Raw genomic sequence first — 14,925 nt, 5'->3', positions numbered from 1 at the left:
CCACATCTCAGATTGTGTCTCCTTCAACCCAAAAAGGCAAAGAGATGTTGAAGTCCTAAGCCCTGGTAATTTAGAATGTGACCTGATTTGGAAACAGGTCAGTTGCAGAGGAAATTAGTTATGTTAAATAGAGGTTATACTGGATTAGGGTGGTGCCCTAATCTAATACGACTGGTGTCCTTATAAGAAGAATCTCCTGAAGCCTCTCTCCAGACACACCATCTTCTCCCTGTGCTCTCCCAGGGTTGTCCCTCTGCCTGTGTTGGTGTCCTCTTCTCTTCTTTGTATAAGGACATCAGTCCTATTGGATCAAAGCCTACCCTATTGACCTCATTTTACTTTAAATGCCTCTTTAAAGACCTTATCTCCAAATACAGCAACATTCTGAGGTTCTAGTTGTGAGGACATCAACCTATGAAACTCTACTCCATCATTAGTAGGCTCTGGTTAATTCTTCCTCATTATGTTGCTTCAGGCTGAAGCAACAAAACATAAATGTCTTGATGATGCTTGAACCTGGGTCCCTCACAACCTGATAAAGATTCCTCTCAATCAACCCCATCCCATTACCTTTTAAGTACACCATCTGTTTCCCATCAGGATCCCAAGTGTTAAATTTCCTCACCTATGTTCATGAGAACATTAAAACCTGCACTGAAAGTATTTTTTAATAAAATAAAATACATAAAGCGAAACCAGGGTCTTATAAGAAACCTGTAACAACATAGTTATGAACATGATTGTAAATATCCTAAATGAAAATGGAAAAGTGAATTCAACTAGGTTAAAAAAAATCCATCACAATCAATTTGGGTTTATCTTAGAAACACAAGAATGTTGGTCATTAAAAAATATATATGAGTCCCGTCTCATCTGGCCCCGTCCTGCCGTCGTGCCCGCCAACCATGAGCTCCACGCAGTTCAACAAGGCCCCTTGTACGGGCTGTCGGCCAAGGTCAAGAACCGGCTCCTGTCCAAGTATGACGCCCAGAAGGAGGCAGAGCTCCGCAGCTGGATAGAGGAACTCACCGGCCTCTCCATCGGCTCCGACTTCCAGAAGGGCCTGAAGGACGCCCACTCATGAACAAGCTATAGCCAGGCTCAGACCCCAAGATCAACTGCTCCATGCAGAACTGGCACCAGCTAGAAAACCTTTCCAACTTCATCAAGGCCAGAGTCAGCTGCAGCATGAACCCCGTGGACCTGTTCAAGGCCAACGACCTGTTTGAGAGTGGGAACATGACGCAGGTGCAGGTGTCTCTTCTCGCCCTGGCAGGGAAGGCCAAGACTAAGGGTCTGCAGAGCAGGGTGGAAATCGGCATTAAATACACGGAGAAGTAGGAGCGGAACTTCGACGACGCCACCATGAAGACCGCCCAGTGCATCATCAGGCTGCAGATGGGCACCAACAAATCGCCACCAGTCGGGCATGACCATGTACGGCACAAGGAGCCATCTCTAAGACCCCAAAAACCACATCCTGCCCCTGATGGACCACTCGACCATCAGCCTCCAGATGGGCACCAACAAGTCTGCTAGCCAGGTGGGCATGACAGCTCCCGGGATGCAGCGGCACATCTATGACACCAAACTGGGAACCGACAAGTGTGATAACTCCTCCATGTCCCTGCAGAAGGGCTACACGCAGGGCACCAACTAGAGCGATCAAGTCTTGGGCCTGGGCCGGCAGATATACGACCCCAAGTACTGCCCGCAAAGCACAGTGGCCGATGGGGCTCCCTCCAATGGTGGCAACTGCCGGGTCCCTGAATATCCCCTTACTACCAGGAAGACGCCGGATACTGAGGCTCCCAGCATGCTCTCTCCCCACGTCGTCTCCCCATCTGGGTTTTTGGGTTTTTCTGTGTTTTCAACCTTTTTTTCTTAACCTGTTCAGTGCTGCCAATCAGTCGAGGGTCTGTGAGTGGCTCCTAGAATCAGGCAGCAGGGCTTTTTCCCCCTTGCCTTGGTCCTTCGCAGCACTGAGCCACCGGGCTGGTGGGGAAGGGGTCAAGGCTGTATCTCAATACTTGTAGGGTCAGGGTCCCTGCTGGCACGTCCAGACTGTGGGCAGAGCTGTGCTTGGGAGAACAGGCCTGGGCTTGGAGGGAACCGATCCCTGAAGGTTTCCGGTTGCCTCGCCTCTTCTCACTTTTGTCACCTGATCAGTTTGTGGCTTCTGTACCCGAAAAAGTTTCAGGAAGTATTAACAAAGGAAATATATCTTTTTTTTTCCTGAGGAATGGGGTGGGGACAGTGGAGAGGGTGCTGGGAAATGAGTCCCCTGGAAAGGATGCCTGGCCACGATACTAAATGTCTCAGGCTCCCAAGTGGCTGGATTCCCCTAGGACCCTCTGACCAATAGATCTCAGACCCTCAGACCTGCCCCGGGGCCTGGTGGGGAAAGCGAGGTCTGTACAAGGAAGCAGAATTCTGAGTTGTTGAGGCTAAGCCTGATCCAGTCTCCATGCTACCTTGCCCTCCCCATATATATTGTGTACCATCACCATATAGTTCTCCCTAGATAGTAATTTGGGGAGATATTTCTCTGTATTTTATAAAACTTAATTTTAAATATAAAACATTTTTTAAAACAGTGAAAATTATATTTTAAAACTTCCACTTCCCCTAAGCTTTAAAAATAGTAAATAGATCACAAGCATATATTTGACCGTGCTGTTTAAAATGATGCAGATAGAAGAAGAAGCGATATCGTGCGCTGCTGAAGAGAGAGGTGCAGTACCCGGTATTCCTCAGAAAGCCAAAAATACATCAGAATTGTCAACAGCAAGCCAAAAAAAAAAAGCAAAGTCAGCAGTGGTCTTCCAATGTGCAGCTGGTGACTTGGCCTGTTCGGGTTTTAGGGACTGATAAGCAAGTTTGTTGATATTTTTCATTATGCATTTTAAGAGGAGCAGCTGATTGTGGACACCCATTTGTTCCCAAGTTGCTATGTAGATGAAAGAAAAATGGACCACACAATTCTTTCCTCAGGAGGCAAGGATATCATGCATGATTGAGTCACCCTGAGGCTTCCTCCACCCTCAGTTTCCCCAGAAATGATGTATGATTCTTGGAGCCTTGGAAAGCCAGGCTTTGCCCAGAATCCAGCAGTAATAAGATGCCCTATGCTGACACAGACAGCCTTACTAAAGAAGGTGTGCTCATTAGTGGAAAAACAACTTCAGATGTTGGACCTATTTGCATATTTGGAATTTAGGACACCACAGACCGTCAGCATTTAAAGACTATTCAGCAAATGTTAGAAGCCTGTTACCTTTCCATTACCATTGCCATTTTCAGCTTCCCCAAATATTTTGCCTAACAATTGTCGTGCAACTCATCTATTTATCTACGTATATTTTCTGCCTGACCAGACATCCAAAGCTTGTCATTTGTATGACCTTTGTTTAAAAATAAATTCCTTTGCCTATCAAGAGATAAAGGTGATGAGAGGGAAAATAATGTACCGAGCTGTCATTCTGCCAAGGTAAAAAGAAAGAAATTGGATGAGAAATCACTGAGCCTCGAAAGAAGTCGGAGCTTTCCTTGACATTCATTTAGGTCATAACAAACCATTTAATGATGTCCCTTCTCCATTAAACCCTAGCATATTAGTGCCATTTGTTTATAAGGCTGGATGGCTTCAAAGAACCATTTTCTTTGGCTGAGAGAGAAATGATAATATTCGATGCTCTGATTTTAATATAGTCTCAACTCTGGTGTGTTCATGTTTTTCACTCCTTTATCTCCAAAATATACAAAGGGGACCAGAATGGTTTGGGTTTCTGATAAATAGAAATGCAGCAAGCATTGTGATTCAAACAAGCATCACCAACCTTTTAATTCTGTATCCAATGCCTGATACTCTTTATTAGAGTTTGAAAAATAACTTTCTCTGAGTCTGTTACTAAGTCCTTTTCTGAAGGAGTTACAGCCAATTATTTCAGGAAATATCATGAAAGTCAAAACAAAACTGATCCATGATAATTATTATGTTATTTACTAATGAAAAAGCCATCCATTATATCAAATTAACAAAAACAATGTAATCAACGTAGTGCATGTGTTTCTGTATTTGGAGTATCATGTAATTCATTTAGCTATCCCTGCTCTCCTGGGTCAGGATGCATACCATTCTATTTCATTTTCCCAAGAACTCCAGCAAAAGAATTAATAGTCACAACTTGCCTTTGTTTTCTTTCATCTTTTTTTTTTTTTTTTTTTTTTTTTTTTTGAGACAGAGACTCACTCTATTGCCCAAGTTGGAGGTAAGTGGTGCAACCATAGCTCACGGAAGCCTTGACATCTCAGGGCTCAAGCAATCCTCCCACCCTCAGTCTTCCAAGTAGCTGGAAATACAAGCATGCATCAGCACGCCCAGAAATTTTTTAATTTTTTTGTAGATGCAGGTTTTCACCATGCTTCCCAGGCTGGTTTCAAGCTCCTGTCTTCAAGTGATCCTCCTGCCTTAGCCTTCCAAGTAACTGGGACTACAGGCGCACACCACCGTGCCTGGCTAATTTATTTTTCTTGTTACTTTTAGAGATGGGGTCTCAATATGCTGCTCAGCCTGGTCTTGAACTCCTGGCCTCAAGAGATCCTCCTGCCTCAGCCTCACAAAGTGTTCGGATTACAGGCAGGAGCCACTGTGCCCAGCCACAACTTTATTTTTTTACATCATACTTTTAACGCAGTCTTTAAACTATTTAACTGGGCTTTCCTATTACCATCTTGCATTCACTGTAGTCCCTCCTTATTGATCTCGTTGGATTAGCTGCTTTCTTAGACATTACTATTCCTATTGTACAATAAAAATTTGGCAAGATATATCCCTCACTACCCTTGTCAGTTGATCTGATCCCAGTATGATTTCACATAACGTTGTAGGAAAGGCTATCACTTTACTTAATAGATGTCACTTCATATTTTGTTTTTCCACGCCTTCATTTGCCGTGTCAATTTTCTCTTTTCTCTGAATACGTTGAAGGGAAAAACTCTTCCATTATTGTTAATTTGCTGTGGTCTGTTCTGAACTTGTTCATTTTTATTCTTCATAAGCTTGACATCTTTCCCTGATTCTGTCTCCTGTTAGATATAAAGTTATCTCTTGAGTGCAGCCTTAGATTTCCTCATCCATTGTGAGAAAATAACTGTATTTTCCTGTAATATCATAAATGAAACTTTTTCAGCTGCTCTACTTCTTGGCCTAGAATCTATAGGAATCCCTCAATCTGTATTGATTGTAAGTCTTGTTCCCTCACTGGAACCATTTTTACTTGCCCTTGATTACCTCAAAGTCCTTTCAATCCTGCCTTTTTTAACAAACATGCCATAATATGCATTACATAATATGAATCATATAACATACATTGCATATTAAAACATAATGTGCATAACCTAACGTGCATCACATAACATACATAACAAGCATTGCATAATATGACATATCATAACCTAGCACAACACCTAACAAAGCATAGGATAGCATAACATAATGTATAACGTAACATACATAGCATATAAAATAACATAGCCTGGCCTTGTATAACATATATTACAACATAAGCTAGCACAGCATGACATATGACATAACAAAAGAGTGCATGACATGGCGTAAAGCAATGTAGCACAGCATAGGAAAACACAAAACAGAATGATAGATAGCACAGCATAGCTAACATAGAACATATTATAGCATAGCCTGCCATAACATGTAACATAGCATTAAGCATAAACCAAATGATATGGGAGTGCTGGGAAAGGAAGAGCATGGTCACTTTAAATGACATAGAACAGGGAAGGGAAGTACTGGGTAGAGAAAGGTGGGTCCCTGGCTAGGGCTCCACCCCCATGGAACTAGGTGAGGACAGGCACTCTTGCTTTCCTGCCCAAATGTTTCATTTTCTAAAACCACCCTGGCCCACCACACCCCTATCCCAGGCCTATAAAAACCTGAGATCTTAGCAGGTAGACACACAGGTGGCCAGACGACGAGAGGAGCACATCGGCGGAAGAAGACACAAGCACGCCAGCAGAAGAGCTCGTGGACAGGTACCAGCACACCTACCGGCACCGGCACACCGGTGGGCCATCTACCAGTGGCACATGGTGGAGTTAGGCCTGGGCAGTTTGAGGAGATAAGGGGCTGCTGAGCAGCCCAACTCCAGGAGAAAACCATCTCCCTTTTGACTCCTCCATCAGCTGAAAGCTACCTCCACTCAATAAAACTTTGCATTCATTCTCCAAGCCCAGTGTGATCCAATTCTTCCAGTATACCAAGGCAAGAACCCAGGATACAGAAAGCCCTCTGTCCTTACAACAAAATAGAGGGTATAATTAAGTTGGTCAACACAAGCTGCTTATAGGCAAACTAAAAGAGCAGCCTGTAATACACACCCACTGGGGCTTCAGAAACTGTAAATATTCACCAGTAGACACTGCTGTGCAGTTGGAACCCCACAGCCTGTCCGTCTATATGCTTCCCTAGAGATTTGATCAGCAGGGCACCGAAGAAGTGAGCCACACCCTTATCGCATGCCCTGCAAGGGAAACAAGGGAACCTTTCCCATTTCACTAACACTTACATCACAGCATAAAACATAGCAAATAGTAGTACAACATACCAAAATATATCACATAACATCATAATATAAAACATATCATAGACTAGCACAGTATAGAACAGCATAACAGGTAACAGCATAATACAGTATAACATATAATCTAACATGTCATAGCATAGAAGAGCGTAGCATGAATTATAACACAGAATAGCATAACAGGACATATAACAGCATAACATGACATATAACAACAGTATAACACAGCTATAATACAGCATAACAACATAACATATACTACAGCATAAAACACAACGTAGCATAGCATGTAACCTAACAGCATAGCATAGCAAAGTATCGCATAAGTCATGACACATAGTGCAGCACAGCACAGCATATAACATAATCTGACATAATACAACATAGCAGAGCATATGTGATAGCATCCAATACCGTAACAGAAAGCAAAGTGTGACATGCCGCCCCATAACAATAGATAATGAAGACATTGTTCCCATTCCTTTTTCCGTCCAATGCCTTCTCAATTCTTTTATCTATTTTCAATGCCATTTCTCTCTTCCCATACGTTCCGAGAGGGAGTTGAGTGGCACACAGAGAGCTTGGATTTGGAGGTCCTGGACTTTGATCCTGACCAGACTTGGCTTTTTGTTTTCCAAGCCCAGGGAAACAATCCTAAGGCAATTCATCTAATCTATGTCTACATATTTTAAAATTAGAACCAAGCAAATGAGTAAAATAATGTATATTCCGTATTTCTATTTTAACAAAACACAGCTTTATAACAACCTGGAAGGACAGGTACAAACTGATTGGGGAATGGGGCGGGGGTGAACTGGAGAGGGGGTTTGGGGAACTGGTCATGCCTGAGATCCATCCCTTTCTCTTCTAATGCCCAGGCTGTCTCCTAAGCTCCTCTAGTACTCATGGGTAGAGACTCCAGCCTGTATGTGTCTGTATTATTTCATCTGCCTCCTAAAACACATCCATATGCAAAAAACCAGTGATGAAAGAACAACTTCTATTCTACATGCTCCTAAATGACTGTGAGTGTGCCCCTGAATTTGGGGCCAAAACTAGGTTTGGACAGATTACCTGAACTACAGGTGTTCTAAACAATCCCTTGGGAAGCCACAAAGGCCAAGTTTCTTTGTGATTGCCAAGTATTCCCCTTGGTGCGCAGATCCTGCCGGGCACATTTGGGCTCAAGTAAGGGAGGGTAGCAGAAAGCTCAGCGCCTGGCTGATAGACTGAGGAAATCACACTTGATCACTGACTCTGCCATCCTCTATCCCTGAAACTTCCCTGTCACACAATCACCTTCAAGTGCAGCATAAGCTGCTACACAAACTGGGTATCTATCCTTGCAGAGATTAGCTTTGGCTTTCAACCACGATTCACTGAGTCGGATACATAGAAGGTAAACCCCTTTCTATCAATATGTTCTACTTCAATAGTTTCTTTAGGGATGGCTCTTTTCTGGTTTGAGTATCTTCCCTTATCGTCTCTGTAAACATGAGGGTCCATCTGGACTATAGCTCTCCTTTGACGGACCCATCCTTTTTCCATTGTATGTGTTTTCATACAAGAGATTATTTACTTGACTTGCCTCCTCCCTGTTCTCATAAGCAAACTCTGGCATTGATATCTATGGAAAAGGAAGAAGCGCTTATCTCCTTTCCTACTTGAAAAAGCCTCATGACACTTTGCTTTGTACACAGAGGTTTGTTTTGTTTATCTTTTCTGTTGCACAAACCCAGGTCTACTAAGCACTAACTTCAGTTCTCTCTAACCCTTAATGTATATAGTCTGAGTTCCTGCAGGGGGATTATGCCCAACTTTCCTCCTTCGAGGCTACAACAGACCTTCATACTACTTTACACTTCTTTACTGACTCTCTTTGAACTCAAGTTTACATAGTAACCATTGAGAATTTCAATGGAAACACTTATGATTCAAGCAAATTTCCCCTTATCTGATACATCTTTGGTTTGACATGATCCCCCTTGGTTTGACATCTGCCCTCCTTCTTATCTTCTTTATTCTTCTTTGAGACATTTCTCAGGCAAGGCAAGAGTAGACTGCTCATTTAGATGTTTTCTGCACTCCAGTGCATTTTATAAAATCAGTACAAATGAGTATGCATCTGTCTTGGACGCTCCTTTCCCTTTGACATATCACACATGCAATATTTTAAGTGAATTGGCTTCATGAATATAGCCTTATGGACCCATGAACAATGAAGTTACATTCTAATAAAAAGTGTTGGACAAGCCACTACAAATGTGTGTCGCCACATTCTTCTTTGTCCTATGATGCATTTCAAGAATGACACTCACGTATAAATAAGTATTTGAATATCTGACATGGTAGAAGAACCAACTATAAGGTCCTCTAGAAAATAACCAGTCCAAGGAAACTGACCTTTGTCGTTTAAACGCTTTATTTTTCAGAAGGAGCCCAGTCTCAAGGCATCCCTTAAAGAAAAATTTAATCTGGCCAGTAGGACATTCCATTTTTCGGCAGAGGATCCCGGAAAGACAAAATAGGATTGATCCCCAGAGCTCAGTGAGGAATCTGGTCTACCTCATATAAGCAAGCAAGGCCTTGAGAATGTCTCAAATCAGAGAAACTAGAATGGGGCCTGGGACCCATGCAGCTTCAGAGGTTTCTATGACAATTAATATGTTGCTTACTTAGCCTGCAAAACTCTAGGAGGAACATTAAGAACAGAACTTGAAGAGGTATTGAAAAATGCAGAGGGATTTGCAGAATGTGAATATACTATCTTCATGCTTTATGTGTACTGGACATTTAGGTCTGCAAACAGAAAGTTGAATTGTGTCTGTCTAATTAAGTGCACAATTTTTATATATGTGTGTCAAAAAGTATAAGTGTTGCATTAAATTAACACGACTGTTGAGCTCATGTAACACTCTCCATATATATATATGCACGTGTGTGGTTGCATGTTCACATACACACGTAGTACCCCTATTTATCATGTTAACAAAATGCCATTTGAAAGCAATCAAGAGAATCAGTGTTCAGAAATTATAATAAATTTCTGGTTTAAAAATGTTCTAATCTCTGTAATTCTGCAGTATTCTTTGGTATGATCTCAAAGGCTTGAGGTTTGACTCATTTTACATTTATAGCATTTATTCATAAAAACAACCAAATATAGTCCTAATACAGATGCACCAGCTAATTTTTAGGAAGTTACCATAATTATACAATCAAGGTATACTTTGACAAATATTGTTTTGATTAATAATCAGAAAATCCATGCAAAAATAAACTTAGGAATTCCTTCCCTTCTTCTTTGTTACAGTCAGCATAAAATGAACAAGAACAGCAAGGATCAATTCTAAGTTTTTATTTTCATTTTATCGTAGTTTATGCTTAATATTCCATCTTTACTAATGTAAATCTTGGTTGGTGACATACGCATTTTCCAGGTCAATGTTACTGCATTGCACATTTTGCATTGAATTTTGCATTATTCAACTAATGCTGTGTAAAAGCATTTTTAGTAAGGTTTATGAAATGGAAGGGGAATAATAGCAATTTTTTTGATGAAATGCTTTTAATGAGTCATTGAGTTTTTAGGGATTGATTAATTCGCTCAAATGACATAAAAGCCAACATGATATGTAAAGTTGTCAGAGTGCAAACTTCAGCATAGATATATTAGACCAAATCTTTTTGACAGGAAAGTGCATGATGGCCTAAAAATCAGGAGGATTGATGAATTCAAAACCAGTCCTTTGTTAATGGACTACATCCAATGCAGCAGGTCCAGAAAGTGTGTTACCACTCTGTATTCCGTTCATCAGGAGGAAAAGAACATTTTGTATTCAGCAATGCTCTTCCCCTAAAATGTAATTGTGCCTCCAAAATGTAAGTGAATTTTGGGGCTTGTAAAATGCATGATGCATTAAAACCAGCATTTAGTAGACCTGGGCATGATGTCATTTCCATAAAAATAGGTGAATTTTTTTCACTTAGCTTCTCTCTATCTTTGCAGGCTGTCTAGCTTTGCATTTTTTTTATTTGGCTAATGGCAAGCATTTTATTGCTCAAAAATACAAAAATAGTAAAGAATTTACTTTTGCAAATTTACAGATGTATTTTTGTAACTAATTATACTCTTGATTTTTATAGGGATTCTAGATCAATCTCCTGGAATCCTTTTACTCCACAGGGAATATACTACCATAATTTTCATAATTACTTGATTGATTAAAATATATAATGTGGGAGTATGCATGTGCACACACATACACATAGTAAGCCCTCAGTAACATCATGTATATATGCATATATGTAGACATATATATGTATAGATATACACACACAGTAAGTCCTCGACATTATCAGTAGGTTCTTGGAACTTGCAACTTTAAGAAAAACAACACATAGCAGGTTCTTGAGTAATATTATTTTCATTCAAAGTTGCTACACTATAATGGTGATGAGAAAAAAATTGGTTTCATGATGTCATTTTAAAGTTGCATTTTCTAAGAATCTCTTACAACATTAAGTGAAGACTTACTGTATATAAATACAAGTTTACTTCCCTGAGATGTATAGAATGCATTTATCTGTGTCTATTCAGATACATTTTTATATCCATCTATATATCTATGTATACATAGATTGTATATATGTAAGGGTGTATTTGTGTACATATATATGCACATATATATACATATTTATTATGTATAAAATCTGTGTGTGTCTGTCTGAAATTAGAAATTAGAGACACACACCATATTGAGTTGTTATAAATTTACCAAAGACATTATCATCTTTGGTTTGCAACATTTCAACCTTCAGATTTTATGTCTGAACAAGATTAGAGGACTTAGCCCCCACTTTCTGTTAAGTATGACAAGTAACTTTAAGTTTACAAACCACTTTTCCATCTAACATGTTGAAACGAAATCAGGATTTCAATATTTCGGAGTGCTTATGAAGAGAAAAATGTTTAACCCTTCTTACCTGTTGAAGGTGTGCAAGCACTAGAGTTGCTAGAACCAGAGGCATCAGACATCTTTTTTTTTTGTTCAGGTATTTTTGCCACCTATCATTACATCCCTGGAATCTTACATTAGATACACACACTAAATCATACATATTGAGAATCAGGCAAGGCTTTCAGTCTTTACTGCTATGAAGAAGAGTTGAAGTCCTTGAGTTTTGTCCAAAAACCATAATGACAATAATAATCTCTCAACCCGATGGCTCTATCTTGTTACGGCTACTCTCTTTCTTTACTCTGTCGCTATTTACTCACTTCAAAGTCATTCCTTCACCCAATTTAATCTATATTTCACATGGTCAAGACATAGAAATTGCATTTGCTAAGCTCTCTGATCACTTAATTTTCGAACTCAATGAACAGCAAATAATTGTTGCTATTGTTCCACCTTCCTGGAATATCTTTTTCCATCTGCAGCTTTCAACATTCTAGCTGTCTTCAAGTGAACGCTGAAATACTATTTCTTTCATGGAGCATAATGTTTTCTTTCCCCATTCCCTAGCTAAAAGTCATCCTTTCCTACTCTTCTTTCTTTTCACATTAAACTCTACCTAGAAAGACTCTATTAGCTATAAATACAGAGAACTAGGTAAAGCTACCTTAGTTCCATTTTGATAGAATTATTCCTGTCTAACACATTATACCTGTTGTCTTTTAAGCCAGCAAAATGAAAAATGGCATTTATCTCAATACGCCTTAGAATAGAGCTGTTTATGGACACATCATTCTCCCCTACTTGACAATGAATTCCAGAGAACAATGATGATTTTTACTCATCATTTTCTTTCTGACAGTTTTTAGATAATTCAGAGTAGGTTGTAGGTACTTAATGCATGTTCCATTCATTGTTTTTAGATCAAACATTCCCTTATCTGAGAAAGTATTGAAAATACATATAAAACATATGTTTCTTCTCCTATATATCTGATATTCATATTTCAGAAAAGTCTTACACTGTTATGCCACATATGAATGATACACGTGAGTATGCTTCAATTAGAATTACTCTTTGTTAACCTATTTTGAATTAGCCCAGTCATCACGGATCACTAACGTAAATGGTTGCACCTATTACAAGTAGGTATGACCCCAAAATTTTTATTCCACTCGATAAGAGTCTCCCCTTAATTTGAGGATGCCCCACACACTCTACCCAAAACACACTCTACCATCTTAGAGAGAAAGAGAAGACCTAGATGATGCTAAATCCGCAGCCCCTATAAATCCTTCACCCTCCAATATGACCAAACCAAAGCTTGCTGTTTATCTACCTTGTATATTCAGGGTTTGCATATTATTTGTTTGAAAAAACATGGCTGTATTCATAAAAATGTGTCTGCACCCATTATCAAGAACATTATTGGATATGGTGATTATGGCAAATTGGCTTGTTTAGCTACCTGGCACATCACAGAAATAGAATTGAGTCAAGAGATCGAGACCATCCTGGCCAACATGGTGAAACCCCATATCTACTAAAAATACATAAATTAGCTGGGTGTGGTGACGTGCGCCTGTAGTCCCAGCTACTTAGGAGGCTGAGGCAAGATAATCCCTTGAACCCGGAAGGTGGAGGTTGCAGTGGGCCAAGATCGTGCCACTGCACTCCAGCCTGGTGACAGAGCAAGACACTGCCTCGAAAAAAAAAAAGAAAGAAAGAAAAGAAAAGAAAATACAGGCTGCTCAGTGGAATTTGAATCTTAGATAAAACCCACTTTTTTAGCATAAATACTAAATTATCTTTGCGTCAACCTAATATTTCCCAGATATTGTCTGGATATACTAATACTAAAAATATCCAGTGTATCTGAAATTTAAATTAAACTGGTCATCTTGTACTACTGCTTGTGAAAACTGTCAATCATAAGGGTCACCTATTAAAATGTTTGTTGGCCAACTGGGGGAGCAAAAAATGTATTCAGGAGCTGAAAGTCTCACACTTGTTTTTGATGGAAGAATCCATTAACCACCATGCAAGTCATCCTGTCAAAGCAATACAGTATATGCTATTAAAACTTCAAAAATGCGCAATTCTCCTCCAAACTTGGGCTGGTTTCCAACTTCGGTATCTTTAAAGAATTGGGAAATAGTTGCTTTCTGCACAGTTTTTTTAAGCTCAATCATTTCTTAGGCTTTACTTCTTTAGGCTAAATTATCTCAATTCTTTGATCATTCTTTTCCTCATCAGTTAAATATTTCAAAATAATGGTTTTCATTAATATACAAAATTGATGCTAAAGAAAAATTAGAAAAAGACCTGCTGGCTAATGACTTCTTAGAAAATGAAGGTTCTTTCTGTGCTTCTTAATGATAATATTACATGTTAACCTTGAACAGAAGAGCAGCTATGAAAAGTGATAAGAAGGTAATGTCTTAATGAACCCAGCCCACATGCATAAAAGTTATGAAAGTCACTGCTGGGTTTTTTTTGGGAAATAATGGGCTCTGAAGATAAATATGTTTGGCAGGTATCTGATAACACAGCCACCGGATTTCATTCATCTTAGAACTCTGTTATTCAGATATTATAAATTTGGATACATTTAGACATCTCAAAGAAAATGCTACTTCAGTTGCATTATTGCAAGTCAGATAAAAGACATTATAGCCATAAAATCTCAGGAGTTTGGCAGAAATTACACAACAGCTTTGGCATACTAATACCCCGCCACCAATAACACTTGTAGATAATTCTTTTCAGAGGTTTGAGAACAGCAGGTACTGAAAACTCTAATTAGTCCACCTAACGTGGGTGATTAAATAAAGGTTTCGCTGGAGTGAATTATAAAACCACTCTATTTTCCCAGCAAAAGGGACAGACAGGAAAAATCTCTGACATATGGTCTATGGAATAAAAGAATAAATTTGGTATCTCTCACATTTCTCTGAGTTGATCCAGAGTATTTTGGATATTGATGTGAATTCTGTGTAAAATGGTAATTGTTTCTTGAATTACAATGAGTATGTTCCTCACATCACCAGCTATACTGAAGGATTACTCTTTCTGCAGCATCACTGGTGATTTTTTAACTATGATTAATGATGGAATAGAGAAAGACACCATCACCTAAACATTTGAATAGAGTTCCCAAAAAAGTCAAAAGGGCTGGATCTGGAAAAATTGTATTTGCCACAAGGCAAATAATAGACATTTTGAGATGTAGATTCTCCCTAGGATAACAAACACATTTAACACAGTTCCACAAAAAAGGTGCCCAAATAACATTAATGGAACATAGACAGATGTTTTCAAAGTATATAGATGGGGCTCAGTGGCTCACACCTGTAATCTTAGCA

At 39.4% G+C, this 14,925-nt stretch overlaps 1 pseudogene; it reads left to right on the top strand.

Moving 5' to 3' along the window:
- The first annotated feature begins 905 nt into the window (after window positions 1–905).
- Window positions 906–1,806, top strand: LOC100411517 (calponin-2 pseudogene; annotated as a pseudogene).
- Window positions 1,807–14,925: the final 13,119 nt, after the last annotated feature.

This window comes from Callithrix jacchus, chromosome X, assembly GCF_049354715.1.
Source record: "Callithrix jacchus isolate 240 chromosome X, calJac240_pri, whole genome shotgun sequence".
NCBI classification, from domain to species: Eukaryota; Metazoa; Chordata; class Mammalia; order Primates; family Cebidae; genus Callithrix; species Callithrix jacchus.
The sequence above is the reverse complement of the archived record's forward strand: the minus strand, read 5'-3'. Positions and strand labels throughout refer to the sequence as shown.